A 14,870-nucleotide genomic window follows, 5' to 3' on the forward strand; every position below is an offset into this window, starting at 1 on the left:
AGTAGTGGTGGTGGTGGTGGTGGTGGTAGTGGTGATGGTGGTAGTGGTTTGTAAGCTATGTACGGAAATATTTCAAGTATAAATCTTTGCCTGTGTTTGTATTGTATACATTCCACACTGAAAGAGAAAGAAAAATGTGTTTATTCTCTTCCGGTGCGATAGACACGAGCATCAAGGGAGCGTTCGGGGAGTTTCGTTGTAGTCCTCGGCACACCTTTGACCTTTACCTGTTCATGTGGGGGCGTTTTTATTTATTTATTCAGTTACCTTCATTCTTTCATCAGCGGCCTCGCTCCAACATAACCTTCAGTTTTTCATCAATCTCTCTTCATATTCATTTCCGCTTAAACTGTTTTTCATCTACCGATCTCTTTCCTCTTTAACTCAGATTCCTTCAGTTTCACTCGTTTTTATTGTGTGTTTTTTCAATCGTTTTTTCACAATCAATCCATTCTTTTTTACTTCATTCGTCCAGCACATCCACTCCTCATGTTCAAAAAATTTTGGGGTGATATTTTTCCCTTCCTCACGTGACATCCCTCCTCTCATTCAGTACCTTTTCATCTAATAGGTGATTCTTTCCACTTTACCCCTCTCCTGTTTCTCCCTCTCATCTCATTTTCATTCCAATTTTTTTCATCTTAAGATTACTCCTTCTATCCTTTCTTCTCAGACGTCCAACTCTCACTCCTCTTCCCGTTTATCTGTTTTCTTGTTATATTTTCCTCTGCTTTGTATAGGCCAACCGGTCTCTTGCAGACTCATTACGTTATTATGTTCTAATATTACTCACAAATTCCTCCTCCCTATCTCTCTCTCTTCCTGTTAATCTTATATTGATCTATCTGTATTTCCTTCCTCCCCTTCCTTCTCAACTCCTACTCTCCATTCTCCCTTCTACCCTGCTCCTTATATTTCAGGCAGTAATTGATATTTTCCAACCATTTTCTCAGTCCCAGTCGTTTCCTTCCACCACTTCTCGTTCATTCCCATTTGAGATTATTTTGACCTTCGTCCCCTCACCTCTCACCGTAGTCGCCTCCACCTCCTCTCTATCTCTGCCTCACCTCTCCTGTTCATCTTTCTACTTTTACCTCCCTTCTCGTAGCGGCGGCGCCAGTGTTTGTGTGTGTGTGTGTGAGGTGGTAGGCAAGGATGTGTGTCGCCGGGACGCATATACGTAACAAGTGCCTATCGTGGCGGCAAATAGGAGCAAATACCGAGGCGAGTTAAAGGAACATTTAAAGCTTTTTATTACAGCACCTAAATATAAATTCTTAGTGGTAAAATTAAGAGCTATTATAAGTGATTAGCCTATGACTCCTCCCGAAATTGACCTCTCTTTTTGGACACTCCTTTGACCTCTGTTCGGGAGCAGTGAGTAGCGTTTTTTATTTATTTATTTATTTATTTTTTTTTTTTTTTGCGCCCTTGAACTGTTTTCATTGATGTAAAAAAAAAGCCTATCACTGTCAGTATGAGAGAGAGAGAGAGAGAGAGAGAGAGAGAGAGAGAGAGAGAGAGAGAGAGAGATAATGAGGAGGCTGAGAGAGTTATATATAGCGCCGCTTCAGGTTACTGGCGCAGGTAATTAAAAAGTCTGGGGCTGACACGACCTGCTAATGGCTGACTGACGACCTGGAGGATGGGCGAGAGGAGGGGGGCGGAGAAAGAGGAAGTGTGGAAGAAATGAAAGGGGTAGTAATGGAAGAGAATAAAAAGGACACGAATGAAGCGTAGCAAAAGGAACATTAATTAAAGAGAAAGGGGAAAAGTAGAAGAAGTGGGAAATGAAGAGGAGGAAGTATAAGAAAATAAAGAATAGGAGTGTAATGAAAATAAGAAATAGGAGGAAGAAAATGGGTAGGGAAAGAGAGTCAAAGGGTCGGAGGAGGAGGAGGAGGAGGAGGCCGAGAAGAGAAAATACCAGGAGGGAAACGATAGAAGGGAGAGGAGGAAAAATTAATGAGGAGGAGGAGGAGGCTCGATTAATATAACGAACTCTATCTGTCGACTCGAGTCCGAGGTGCTCGCGGCCCTGACACACACCACCAGCGCCTTGACGCCCTTGAAGCTCCGTCGCTGTGCACTGATCGCCTCCCCAAACACAGGGGACAAGCTGCTGAGGGGCGCTAAGTGTGGCCGCAGATGGGCACTGAGAGGCGGCCGGGCGTCGTAATTAAAGTCATGCCATCTTGATCACGTCCTTCCTGCTGTTTCTCGTTGTATTACCTTTGTTGTGCTTAGTTTTGCTTCATTCGTCTGTCTGGCTTTTTTCCCTCCCTCTACCTATCTGTGTATCTAGCTGTCTCCTTATCTTTACTTGTTTTCTATCTATCCACTATATCCCTTTTTCTTCTATTATTATGTTTTGTCTTCTTGTCTATTTCTGTCAACTGAACCATCATTCAGGTCCAGATAATCACCTTCCTTTGGCTCTTCATTTTTTTCCTTTTCATATGTTTCTTCCATGTATTAGAACATTTTCGTGTCTAGGAGTGAACGGTATTTTTCTCTCACTCATTTCCTCAACACAATTTTTCCAGACTCGATGAACCTAAGCACATAATTTCACGACCTGAGAGCGTTGTGTGTTTCTGAATGCCACAAGATTCGCTCAACTGACATTCTGCTAACTTAATTTCAAGAAGAGACAAGCCGAAGTAAGTATTCCACACACGCGCTCTGCTGGCATATACTTAGAGTCAAGAAAAAAAAAAGTGCGATGATGAATGATATAAATCCCAAGTCCGAACATTAAACTTTCCACACTCTTGACTAATACCGTCGAGAAAAAAAGTGGCCGAGTGTTAACATGATCCAGTTCTCTTTTACTCATATCGTGTGGGAGTGATACATAGTGCACATTAGAAAGGAAAAAAATGAAAGAAATGTGTGGGATTACAGTCAAGGAAAAGCATAACGCAAAACACTGAAACGAGTAGATTGTCGCCACCGTCCATCCAAGCATTCACCTCTACATCTAACCATCCCTCCCTCCACCCGTCCCTGCACTCATTTTCCGTCAGTCCATCCATTCATCCATGCATCCACTCACTCACCCACTCATCCACTATTCACTACATCTCTTTTTAGGGCTTTAATTTAGGCTGACGGCAGAATATTAACATGAACCGTGCCTACGATAATGACTGACGTAAAGGATGTAGATTCATGACGTCTATGCAAATAGTGTGCTTTTAACAAATTACCACGCGTTTCTGAACTAAATATTCATAACAGAACTGGGCACGATGGGTGTTATTTTTCTATATGTATTATGTATTGGATCCGCCGCTCGCCCGTGTAATAAGCCCGTGAAGAGCGTGTGAATGAAGGAATCGCAGTATTGCAAGGATCTGTGTGTTCATATGTAGATTGCCTTGCTCGTGTGCCTGCTCCCTTCCTGCCTTGTATCGCCGATTTGTTTGTTTTTATATCATACTAAAAACACGAAGAGCGAGACGAAAAAAAAGAAGCCCAAAACTCGGTGCCGCACGATGTAAAACAGATTCCAAAAAAAGAAAAAAATTGCATCTATCAACTGTTTAGAATTGTTGACAGATTATATGAAATCGTCCGCAATAAAAGTAGCTGTATACGTATTTAAGTAAGTAAAGCTCATGTAGTGCCTGCCCCTCCACCTTATGTTTTCATGTTTTACTTGTTCAAAATTGTTCTCAATTAATATAAAATACTAGGCAATTAAAGTACCTGCGAAGAAAAGTAACTCTAAATAGTTTTAAAGTGAAGGCGGGGGATGATTTCTAAAAGTAGTAATGTGATAATGGAGTTGAAGGTTCTACGTGAGGTGCACGAATGGAGGCGGTGATTGGCACAGAGACGGGCGGCGCAGCATTCCCACGCTGAGCATCACATCGGCGAGACTTGGCATTCCTGGCCTCGTGCAGGAAAAAATGTTCGCTAACTGAACGCCTGCTGCATCTTAAGAATAAGTTGGTAATATCGAATCGTCATCATCAGTAAACATTTGATTATTTTTCCGATATGAACAGATTATTCTATTAAACTAGTGCTTATTGTTCTATTTATTACCTGTCTACTGACACATTAACTAAGTGTCATTCAGAAAATGTTCATTCATATTTCGATCCTCGCTGATAATCCGTTGCTCTAAACTAGATAGTTTTTTGCCTCACCAATTCTGTTCTGCTTTCAGTAGCTTATCCTACTTAGCTACCACGTTTTTAGAAATTTTGATAAATTTTATTATATTGAAACCTTGATGTATCTATCAAGCGACCTATTAATTACCAACGAGTTTTATATTTACCGATCACTGTGCATCTGTTACCCTTTCTTTATGAACTGGTTAGATATCTCTCTCCATGTACCCGGTCTCTCAATTTGTGCGTAAATTCTTTGTCCTTTATAAATAGGTCAGCATATTTTCCTTCGCCCAACTTGATACCGTTCCCGTCTTTTTGCGCTGTCAGTGGATGTCATTAGTTGCATTCACCCACCACACACAGCCACGAGTAGGCTAATGTGATGCAAAGCCGTGTCTGCGTTCTCTCTGCGTAAGACTTGCCATTACTGTACCGCTCCTCCTCCTCCTCCTCCTCCTCCTTTTCCATCATTTGCTAACATTCTCATCACCCCTCACACCCCGCACGTACGTGGTGGTCGTCGGACGGGACCCTAAAGCAGTAATGCACAGCGGAGCGGCGTCATGAGTCACGAGCACTGCCCTGAGTCTGCTCTGAGGGACAGGAGGGGACGGTGTTAATGTGTTGCGATTGACTTCCACCGTCTGGGATTAATTTATTGTTCACTTATGCTCCGTCGAAGGGAAAGGTCTGAATACCATTATTATTATTATCATTATTATTATTATTATTATTATTGTTATTGTCGTTGTTGTTATTATCATTATTATCATTATTGCTTCTTTCTTATCGCCATGGTTGACATTTGACCCTGTTTCGGGGCTTAGACGAAAAAGGAAGTGTCATTGGAGTGAGCGGCATTTAATCAGCCGGTGTCTCGCGGGGTTAACTGTGTCCTGAAGGTTTTCTTCCTCATTAATATACTTGTCACGCCGGGAGCTCCCTGGTGGCTGTTTTTTTTTTTTTTTTTTTTTTTTTTTTTAATTAAGGGTATAGTACGAAGATGAAGTGGGTTAGTGGTGAAGGTACAGGTGGGGGAATAGGAAAGACAGTAGGAGTGTACAGTTGCATGGTGTAGGTTCGTTAGTTGTTCTGGTTTGCTGGCTGGACGAACCCCTTCCCCCAGACATAGGCAGGCAGTGTGGTGGTGTGTAGCGGGGTGTTGGTAGTCTCAGAGGCAGATCATTAGGCTTGCCCCGACCTCCCCCTCCTCCTCCTCCTCCTCCCTTCCCGCCCATTACTCTGTTCTGTATCATTATCACCCCCACCGCCTCCTCACTCCTCCCCCCTCTCACCCAACCCTCACCCGTAGTTCTTTCCTACTTCCACTACGATGTTTTGTCACTTTTTCCTCTTCTCCCCTCTCCCCGTTCATCCCCTTTTCCTTTGCTCTGGTTCCTTCTTAACCCGTCCGCTGCGATTGGCACGTATTTCGCCTTCACTGGTATCCTGATAACATATACTCCCAGGTCTTTCTCTGCCTCTGTGGTGGATAGTGGAGTGTTTCCCTTGTGGCATTGGTGTGCTGGATATCTTCTCCCAAGGTGCAGGACTTTATATTTTTCTGCATTGAAATGTAGAAGCCACTTTTTGTTCCATTCCTGTAGCTTGGTGATGTCTTCTTGTTGGAAATCCGCAGTCAAGGGGTTAAAATCTGTGTCTTAGTTTATCTGCCCCTGTGCATGCCTCTCACCTTCCTTTGAAATCTTCTGTATCATTTGAACTTCCATGACGTAATCACACCTCCTCCTACCTACCTACCCGTTTCATTGTTATCATAGTACCGCTGTTTTTTTTAGCTTCTTCTATTTATTGCTTTTTCAACTTTTTTGCTAACACTCATCTCCTTCACTCTCTACCCCTTCCCTTTTCCTAACTCTCTCGCCTCCCCTTCACTCTCTACCCCGTCCCTTTTCCTAACTCTCTCGCCTCCCCTTCACTCTCTCCCCCATCCCTCTCCCCCGCATCCTCCAAAATCCATCCCGTCAGGTCTTTCCTTTTCAACTACACACCTCTCCCCCCACACACACACACCATTTCCCGTCTCACAACACTTTCTCTTCCCGTTTTCTTTCTCTTTTTCTTTTCCTTCCCGCGGCGGAGCAAATTGTGTTCTTGTGTGAGATGACTTTCGGCACCTCCTGTTTCATCCTCTTTTTCCTGTTATATATTTTTCCTTCGTGTGTGTGTGTGTGTGTGTGTGTGTGTGTAGGTCTCTCTCTCTCTCTCTCTCTCTCTCTCTCTCTCTCTCTCTCGTTGTCTTTCTCTTCTTCTTTCTCCTCCTTCTTTTTCTTTTTCTTGTTCTTTTGCTTCTCCATCATCTATTCTTTTTTTTCTTTTGCCTTCTCTTCCATCCCCACCGCCATTATTTTCCATTTTTCTTTCTCCTCCTCCTCCTCCTCCTCCTGCTGCCTAGTCTCTCTCACCCCCTTCTGCTGTTTTTACCTCGTACAGCTTTTTCACGTCATCCATTTCTTCCACCACCACCACCATTGTAAACCCCTCGCCTTGTTCCTGTCTTGCCCTGGCCACTTGCTTTATGTTCTCCCTCCACACACATTAGTTCTCCTCTTCCTCCTCCTCCTCCTCCTCTCCAACCGCCTTTTCCCTTTTTTTCCTTTCCCTCATCTTAACTTTCCCATCTCATCCTTCACTGTACCACCCGCAGACACATCCCAGCGGGGCCAACGTGTTCATTTTCTACTCCCAGTATTCCAAGAGCACAAGAAATATTCCTTTAACTGTTATTGCACATACGAATTTCGGGCAGTATGGGTGAGGGCGAGATGGAATGGGAGGGAACCTTGCAACGTCCGTGTTTTTCCTGGACTCGCTCACGTAACAAACGCGTTTATTTCCATGTCTCGTCTCGTACTCGATTCCTTTCTTCAAATCTATCGGAACGTGTCATTGTTTCTTGATCGTCTTGGTATCGGATTGTATTTTTTTTTTTTCAAGCTCGGCTCTGTTTAATATTTGTAGTTATTCTTTTGTTTAATTCTTATGATTGTTCGTGTCTTTGTCTTTGTGTGTGTGTGTGTGTGTGTGTGTGTGTGTGTGTGTGGCTGTCTGGAGAGAGACTCGCGGCAGACCAAGAGGTGAATTACACACACACACACACACACACACGTACCTCAGCGTTCTCTCTCTCTCTATCTATCTATCTGTTATACGTGGGTACGAAATTGTTCCGTTTTGACAAGTTTTCTCCTCTTCGTTCTTCTCCCCTCGCATCCCTTCTCTTTTTCATTCCTTGACTCTAAATACCGAGAGAGAGGGGGAAGGAGAGAGAGAGAGAGAGAGAGAGAGAGAGAGAGAGAGAGAGAGAGAGAGAGAGAGAGAGAGAGAGAGAGAGAGAGAGAGAGAGAGAGAGAGAATAGCAAATAATGTTAAAGAATAAGTAGTAAGGGAAAGACTCCTCGTCAAGTTACCTGTCGCTGGAATGAAGCTAAAAGATCGGTGTATCGGCGGTCAAATCACGGAGGTAATGGGTCGAAGGGTCATCGGACGGGAGGCTGAGGGTAAGCGTTACGATGAAGAGATGTGAAGGCATGGGAAAGGGGTGGGTGGGGGGTGAAGGAAAGAAAAATAAGTAAGGGGAGAGGCGCCTTAAGAAAGATAGGTTAACACACACACACACACACACACACACACACACACACAGCACGCCGGGGGTATACAAATAAGGTGCCCGATAAACAATAACTACACGAGAACAACTAACGAACCTACACCATACAAATGTACACTCCTACTGGGTCGTTTGTAAGACATTTCCCCGCCCAAGAAAACATATTTGACAAGGCTTTCGTAGGAATTGTGGTAAATTCCAGGAGTAGTTTTATGACCCTAGTGGTAGTTTGACCCTTCCTCTGTACCGTGAACCTGAAGAAACACTCATTAGAACCCGACTGACTCCCTCTTTGACCTTTAGAAATAGGTGATGTGAGAAGCGAAAGACACCTGTACCTTCGCCAGTAACCCACATCCTCTTCTTATTATACCCGTGATTAAAAAAGAAGGAAGATAAGGGAGTGAACCGAAGGGATGAGGAAAGATAAGAGGATGGGACCGCAGAGAAGAAGAAGGAAGGTTAAGGGAAGGGAACCGAAAGAGGATTGAAGGTACATATGAAGGAAGAAAACAGGACTCGACTGAAGGAAAGTGGTAAGGTAATGGGAGGGGAAACGGAAGAAAGAGGGGAGGTAAAGGGAGGGACAGAAAGTATGGGAAGCGAAAGAATGGGGAGGAGGGAAATAATGGGTGGGGAGACGAAGGGGAGAAAGATGGTAAGGAGAAGAGAACAATGGAAAGAAGGAAGGGAAAGGAAGGGAGAAGGGAACAATGGAAAGAAGGAAGGGAAAGGAAGGGAGAGAGATAGTAAGGAGAAGGGAAAGGAAGGGAAATAAGAGGATGCCATTGAGGAAGGGAAAACATGTAGGGAGGGTTTGGTGGTGTCACACTAGGTTAATAAAATGACATGGTTGTGTGGTTGAGTGAATCCAGAGAAATATAAACAGGAGGAAATTCGGGAAACCAAACTTTTGAAATGATATAATATTCTGAAAAGCTGTAAAAATATGGTTACTCGATTTCAGTTAGTTTTATCCTTGTAAGTGTTCATTGATTTGATAACTGGAAATATATAAGAGTTTAATCTTGTATATCTTCTTCCTTCAGTGTGTGTTTTCTGTGTATATCCTTATCCAGCGATGGCCTCTGTGCCCCCTCTCTCTATATAATCCTTGCCGATCCCTCTGCTTTGTCCTTCCTCCCCTAATTCAATCATCAGTTCGTCTCGTGTCATTCTCCTTCCTCCCCTCGGCATCCCACCCTTCCCTTCGTCCCCAGAGTCAAAATGAGTTGAACCAGGTGAGGAAGGTGTGTGTTGTACGCGTGATGTAACAGGTAAAGAGATGAGCTCTGTTTTACCCCACCAACCAAACCGACAACTCAGAAAAATTGTCTTCATACTCAAGCGATGCGATTCAATACAGGCATCGGCTGATATTTCCTTTCTAAATGGGTCACCCCTCTTTAGGACATATACTTCCTCTAGAGCAAATACTTTCAAAATATAACTTCTATCGATCTGTACCTTGGTGAGATATAATTGATTTAACCCGGTAGCAGCGACGGGCCAGATTTGTGGCTTTACCGTGTACCAGCGACGGGCCAAATTTTTGCTATGATATAAACCCCCCAAAATAGATGATGCATAAACTGATCACAAATGCGTTGATATATATTATGAAATGGTTTGCGTGAGTGATGATTTTTTTCTCATTAATTCGCTTAGAGGGACCTTTAAGAAACATGATCCCCGCAGCTACCGGGTTAAATGTTCTCGCACTGATCTACAAGTAATATAAGTTGTTCTACAAGTCATAGAAGGGCTTGACTATTACATTTATTTAGATACAGCCTCGTCATAGGAAACATCCATGTATCCATGTTTCCTTCTCCACCATCGCCACCTCCTCATTGTCCTCTCCATCGCGCGGGACAATGAACAATCAGGCCATGAATAACACTTTTGTCAAGAGGCACCGATGGGAGGAGGTAGGTGAGGGTGGCGCTGGGAGGCTGAAGACCGCTGCAGGAGGTCACGGTGTGGGTCAGAAAGGCTGGGGTGAGTGTGATGGGTCGGTGGGGGGCGGCCCCGCATTGTAGGACCAACACATGGTGGTCCCAGGGTGAGGGCGTCAGTCAGGGGGTCTGGGGCCAAGAAGGGGGCGGGTTTGCCTTTGACTGTGATGGTTTGGTGAGGCGCGGCGTGTTTGTGTGAGTGATACGAGGCGGCAGCGTGGCCATGCTATCGACTTGTCTCATGCACTCGCACGCCTGCACACCTGCCCGCCCACACCCTGCACATCCGCCCGCCCACACCTTCCACCCGCCATCCTGGCACTGCCTCGCATCACTACGTTGTATGCGTCCTGCTGTGTATAGTAGCGAGTGAGTCCAGACATGCCAGACACGCTCACCCACACCCTGTACCCGCCCTCCTGACATTGCCTTGCATCTCTCATTACGCTTAGTTGCCCTGTGTTCTTAGCAGGTGCGTTTAGACATGCCAGACCAAACCAAGTTTTCACACAATGGCTCACCCACCCGTCCGCTGAACCCCACACCCGCTCTCCCGGCACATTTATCCCTTTTCAAAGGCGTCTTGCAGGGTAGGGTGGCGAGGCGGTGCAGATATGCCAGACCAAACGATGAAGTCACTATACCAGTCATTTTAAAGACTCAATGAAAGACGCATTAATGCTCGGTAACTTAACTATGATATGATTTCATGTGAAAAAGTAACAAGCACGGGCAGAGAAAAAAATTACAAAAAGAACGGTGGCTTCACTATACCAGGCACTCAGTATATGAAATACCTGATACACATTAGTACTCATTCTCGATATAGGTACAGTATTCACAAGACAACGCCTGTCAGCTCAGGTACAGAGAAAACGATATAAAGCAACAAACCTAGGCGCTGGATACACCCAGCCGCCTCAAATGCCCATGTTAAGCATACACACGTACACATGTGTACTGTGCGTCCATACATTCACCAGCAGCGACGCACAAAGGCCTGTCGGTGTACACAAACGGTGTAATAGCGCAGGCACTTGGAGGAACACAAAAGCACGGTCAGGGGTCTTGGCCTCCCTTCAGTGTATCCATAATAACTCATAACATGCGTTTGTAGTTTCCCATATAGAGCGTACAGCCTATCGCTCATCCCGGATTTGGTGTGGTGAGGGGTGGAGGGGTGGAGGGGTTAAGGTGGGGTGTGAGCTTTTATCACCATAAAGGTTGGGTAGTGAGGGAAGGAAAGTGGTGGTTGTGAGGGTTGGTGGTGATGACGGTGGTTAGAGGTTGTATTTTCGCAGTGGTGATGTGCTTACAGCGGAAGTGGATAGTGCAATGGTGGTGAGGATGGTATGGCGGTTGTGGTGGTGGTAATGGGGTTGTAAGGGTGGTGGTTGTGGTGTGGTGGTGTTGAGGTGATGAGGGTTGCAGTAGTTATGTGGTGGTAGTGTGGTGGCACTGGGTGTGTGGCGCCAGTGGTCGTGGTGGACGTGCCTGTGGTGGTTTTCCGGGTGAGGTAAACACAGCAGTCTCACGTTCACTCATCTTCAGTCTCCCACAATAATTCTTTTCCCTCCCCCGTGACAAATACTCGGTGGACTGTTTTCATTCTTTTAGGTGCCAGGCCTCCCCCTCTCCCCCTCCCTCCTGGTCCCTTACACACACACACACACACACACACACACAAACACATACACACACACCGCTTCCCTCCCTCCCCTGCCTGCCTGTCTGCATTCCTCCCGTCCCCCCTGTTCCCCCTTACAACCCCTGTAGTTTGTATCTCTCAGATGATCACTCCCTCCGCCCTCAGCTCCGCTCCTTTTTCACTCGAGTCCATTATTTTTGCGTTAAACAGGCAGTCCTTCCCTAAGTGATTTTTCAGTATTATTTATTCACAGACTTCACGTTTCTCTCGCGTCTGGTTATTTCGGGGTTCACAAGCTCCCTAAGTTATTTTTTTTTTTCCCACGAGGCTGTCTGTCTTCACAAGCGTCACATTTTTGCTCAACATGTTTGTTTTATTTCCATCAAACGGTACCAAAGGAATACCCAGCGACGAAGAGGAAGACAGGCTTACCCTGCATAGATGTATCCTTGTCGTGTGTTTTTCATGTCTTTAGAATAAGGCACCGTCCATATCGTAGTCCCTTTATTGTATGAAAGAGAGAGCTCCTTCCTTGTACGACTAGTGTGTGTGTGTGTGTGTGTGTGTGTGCTTGCGCGCTTGCGCTCTTCCTTCACCAGATGTAGTTCTGTGTGATCTTTACAAGTCCGTCTACGGAGCAGAACAAAGATATAGTAATTCATCTTGAGTAGGAAACGTAGGACACCTTTCTTATATTTCCCTCCATTCCCGGGTTTGCATGCCTCAAGAGATTCCATCATTTCCCTCTGGTCACGTGCCTGAAGAAATACCTTCATTTTTCCCTCCGGTTGTTCCCTCCTGACGCCTCACAAGGACAGGCCGCGAGACGCCGTCTGGCCTCCTGCCTGTCTCCTGCCTGCGGTCGACCGCTATCTCCGCCGCATCTTTACGAGGGGCGTCGCGAGACGGGGCGCGGACCTCCCCACCGCCACCCTCATTAAGGCGATGAATTGGGCGGCACCACCGCCGACACCACATGGACACGAAACTGTTCCATTGGCCGAGAGGGAGAAGATTTCTCGTCCTGAACTCGCGTGCTATCAGCCTCGTGTGTGGGAATGTCATGATGATTATTGTCGAAGTAACATACTTTTACGTCAAAATATAGGATATCAGTTGTATATATGCGACGTTTAAGTATCACGATCCTCGTTTTTATCGGTAGTATTTCTCTGTTACTGTGTAGTGACTTATTCGTGCGGGGGAACGCGCTGCCCCGGTCCCTCCTGACTAATGCGGCCATATTTCACTCTTTATTTACCTACCCTCGTCTATCTCTGGCCGCTTCTTATCTGCCAAGACTCCGGCCAGCCACTTCCCGGCTTATGGTGATGGAGGGCTCCAGGGGGCAAGGTAAGACGTGAGTGAGAGTGAGTGGCAGGGGCAGCAGCAGGACTAGAGGAGGCAGGACAAAGGGGAAAGGGACAGGGAGACGGGTGTGTGTGCTGAGAAAAAACATTGGGAAGGATGAAAGTGAGAGAGCAACAATCACAGTACCGTGATAACAGTGGCAGGAGACCGAGCCGAGGCGAAAGGAACAACAAGGAAAGGGAACATAGGACGCGTGTAAGAAGGGAAGGTGATGACACGAGAAACGAGCATCAAGAAACAATAACACGAGTGAGAAGTTAAAGTGAAAACAGAAAGCCTGGACAACAGTAAGAGGAGAAAGTGAGAACGGAAGGAACGGAGGTGCAAAGGGCTGAACGAAATGAAGGTGACTGAAAAGGGAAGGTAAGCGAGGACACGTGAAAAGGGAAGGTGAGGGAGGACACGAGAAACGAAGGGATAGAAAAATATATTAACCCGAAAGGACGGCCACCAGGTTTACCGTGTAAAGAAGGATGGGACAAATTTGTGCCATGATGTAAAACCCCCAAAATAGAAGATGTATAACTGATCACAAATATTGCGGAAATAGCTTGTGAGGGGTGATTTTTCTCATTTTTCTTTAGAGGACCATTACAAAAAACATGGTCCTATTGTAATGTTGTATCTTTACCCGTGTAACTTATATTAGAACAGAAATTTATTGCCATGATGTAAACCCCCAAAATGAAGATGCATAACTTGATCTAAATATTATGGAAATAAAGCACTTGTGTGAGGGTGATTTTCTCGTTTTCTCTGTGAAGGGACCATTAAGAAACATGGTCCCCATTGTTACTGGGTTAAGGGACAACAGTATTCAGAGCGATACAGCTGCGAAGTATACGCTGCGAGGATGACAAGGCTGGGGGGAGCGAAGGTGAACGAAAAGAAACAAAGAATAACTTGGGACGGACAAGAATAAGAAGAGGAAAGAAGCAATGGTGAGGGTGCCAAGTCCTTAACAAGGGTGACAAAGGTGAGGGAAGTGAAGGTGACAGGGACTAGTGAGTGTGGCGGGAGAGGCAGATGGAGAGCTGGCGCCGTTGGATGGACGTGACAGGTGCGAGAGTACAGGTGACAGGAGAGGGGGAGAGATTAGCGCGACACGCCGCGATAACATTAACAGGAAAGCAAAAGAAAAATAGCTTGCTTTTTTTTCCGACCCTTGCATGAAGTATATTTTTCAGTAGTTTGCCTGTTTTCGTTTGACCTTGTTTTTCTTATTTGGTTTTCCTCGCGTCCGTGAGAGTTTAATTCGCAGCTGTCAGATTAGCTGATTCAGACTTAACGTGAATGGAAAAAGTTAACGGACGGCTTGGGGAAAATTTGAGTCTTCTATAAATGTGCGGTGAATCAGGAAAGCTGGGAATGAAAACCTGGTAATGAGAACGAGTAGGATTAGGGCGAGGAGGAGGAGGAGGTGGCGGCGGCGGCGGCGGCGGCGGCGGCGGCGGCGGAGGAGGAGGAGGAGGAGGAGGAAGAAGGTGCTCGCCTGTGTGTGTGTGTGTGTGAGAGAGAGAGAGAGAGAGAGAGAGAGAGAGAGGGCGGGCGGGGGGGGGTGTGTAAATCACCACGGCCAGATAACGAGTTGGACCGCGGACTTGTATGTGTGGTGTGGGTGTGTGTGGGTGTGTGTGTGTGTGTGTAAGTTACGTGTCAGAGGGAAGAGGAGCATAACAGTATAATGACTTCGAAAATAATGGGTTCATAAAGGCGAAACATATCAACGATGCTCAGTTGTTTATTTTTTCAACAGTTTATCGCCACGATATTGTTGGTGCGCATTTTCCGGAGCTTTAAATCTTATGAGAACGGTATGCAAATTAACTTCGCGTATATTGCCTGTGCGAGGGGGGCTTGCCACGCTAATCATTGCATGCAGAGTTGTATTTACTATACGCAACAAAATCAGTGTATGGGAAAATTGCACATCAGTACTGTACAGTTACTGGCCTTATATATCGCCATTAAAAAAGTAACCTAAACACTTGACCCATGCATAAAAATAACTACAATTTGCACTCGTGTGGAATATTAATTGTAGTGACATATTCCATTTTCGTATTTTTTATATCTGTTTTATGCTGCCGAGGCCTGAAACTTTAGCGACGCGTCCAACTGTGTTTCAGCTC

The 14,870-nt window shown here is 45.5% G+C and overlaps 1 protein-coding gene across 2 annotated transcripts in view; it reads right to left on the bottom strand.

Moving 5' to 3' along the window:
- LOC126996378 (multiple epidermal growth factor-like domains protein 6) overlaps window positions 1-14,870 on the bottom strand; it is a 148,968-nt gene that overhangs the window by 83,395 nt on the left and 50,703 nt on the right. The window lies entirely within an intron of this gene.

Source organism: Eriocheir sinensis, chromosome 10, assembly GCF_024679095.1.
Source record: "Eriocheir sinensis breed Jianghai 21 chromosome 10, ASM2467909v1, whole genome shotgun sequence".
Classification (NCBI taxonomy): Eukaryota; Metazoa; Arthropoda; class Malacostraca; order Decapoda; family Varunidae; genus Eriocheir; species Eriocheir sinensis.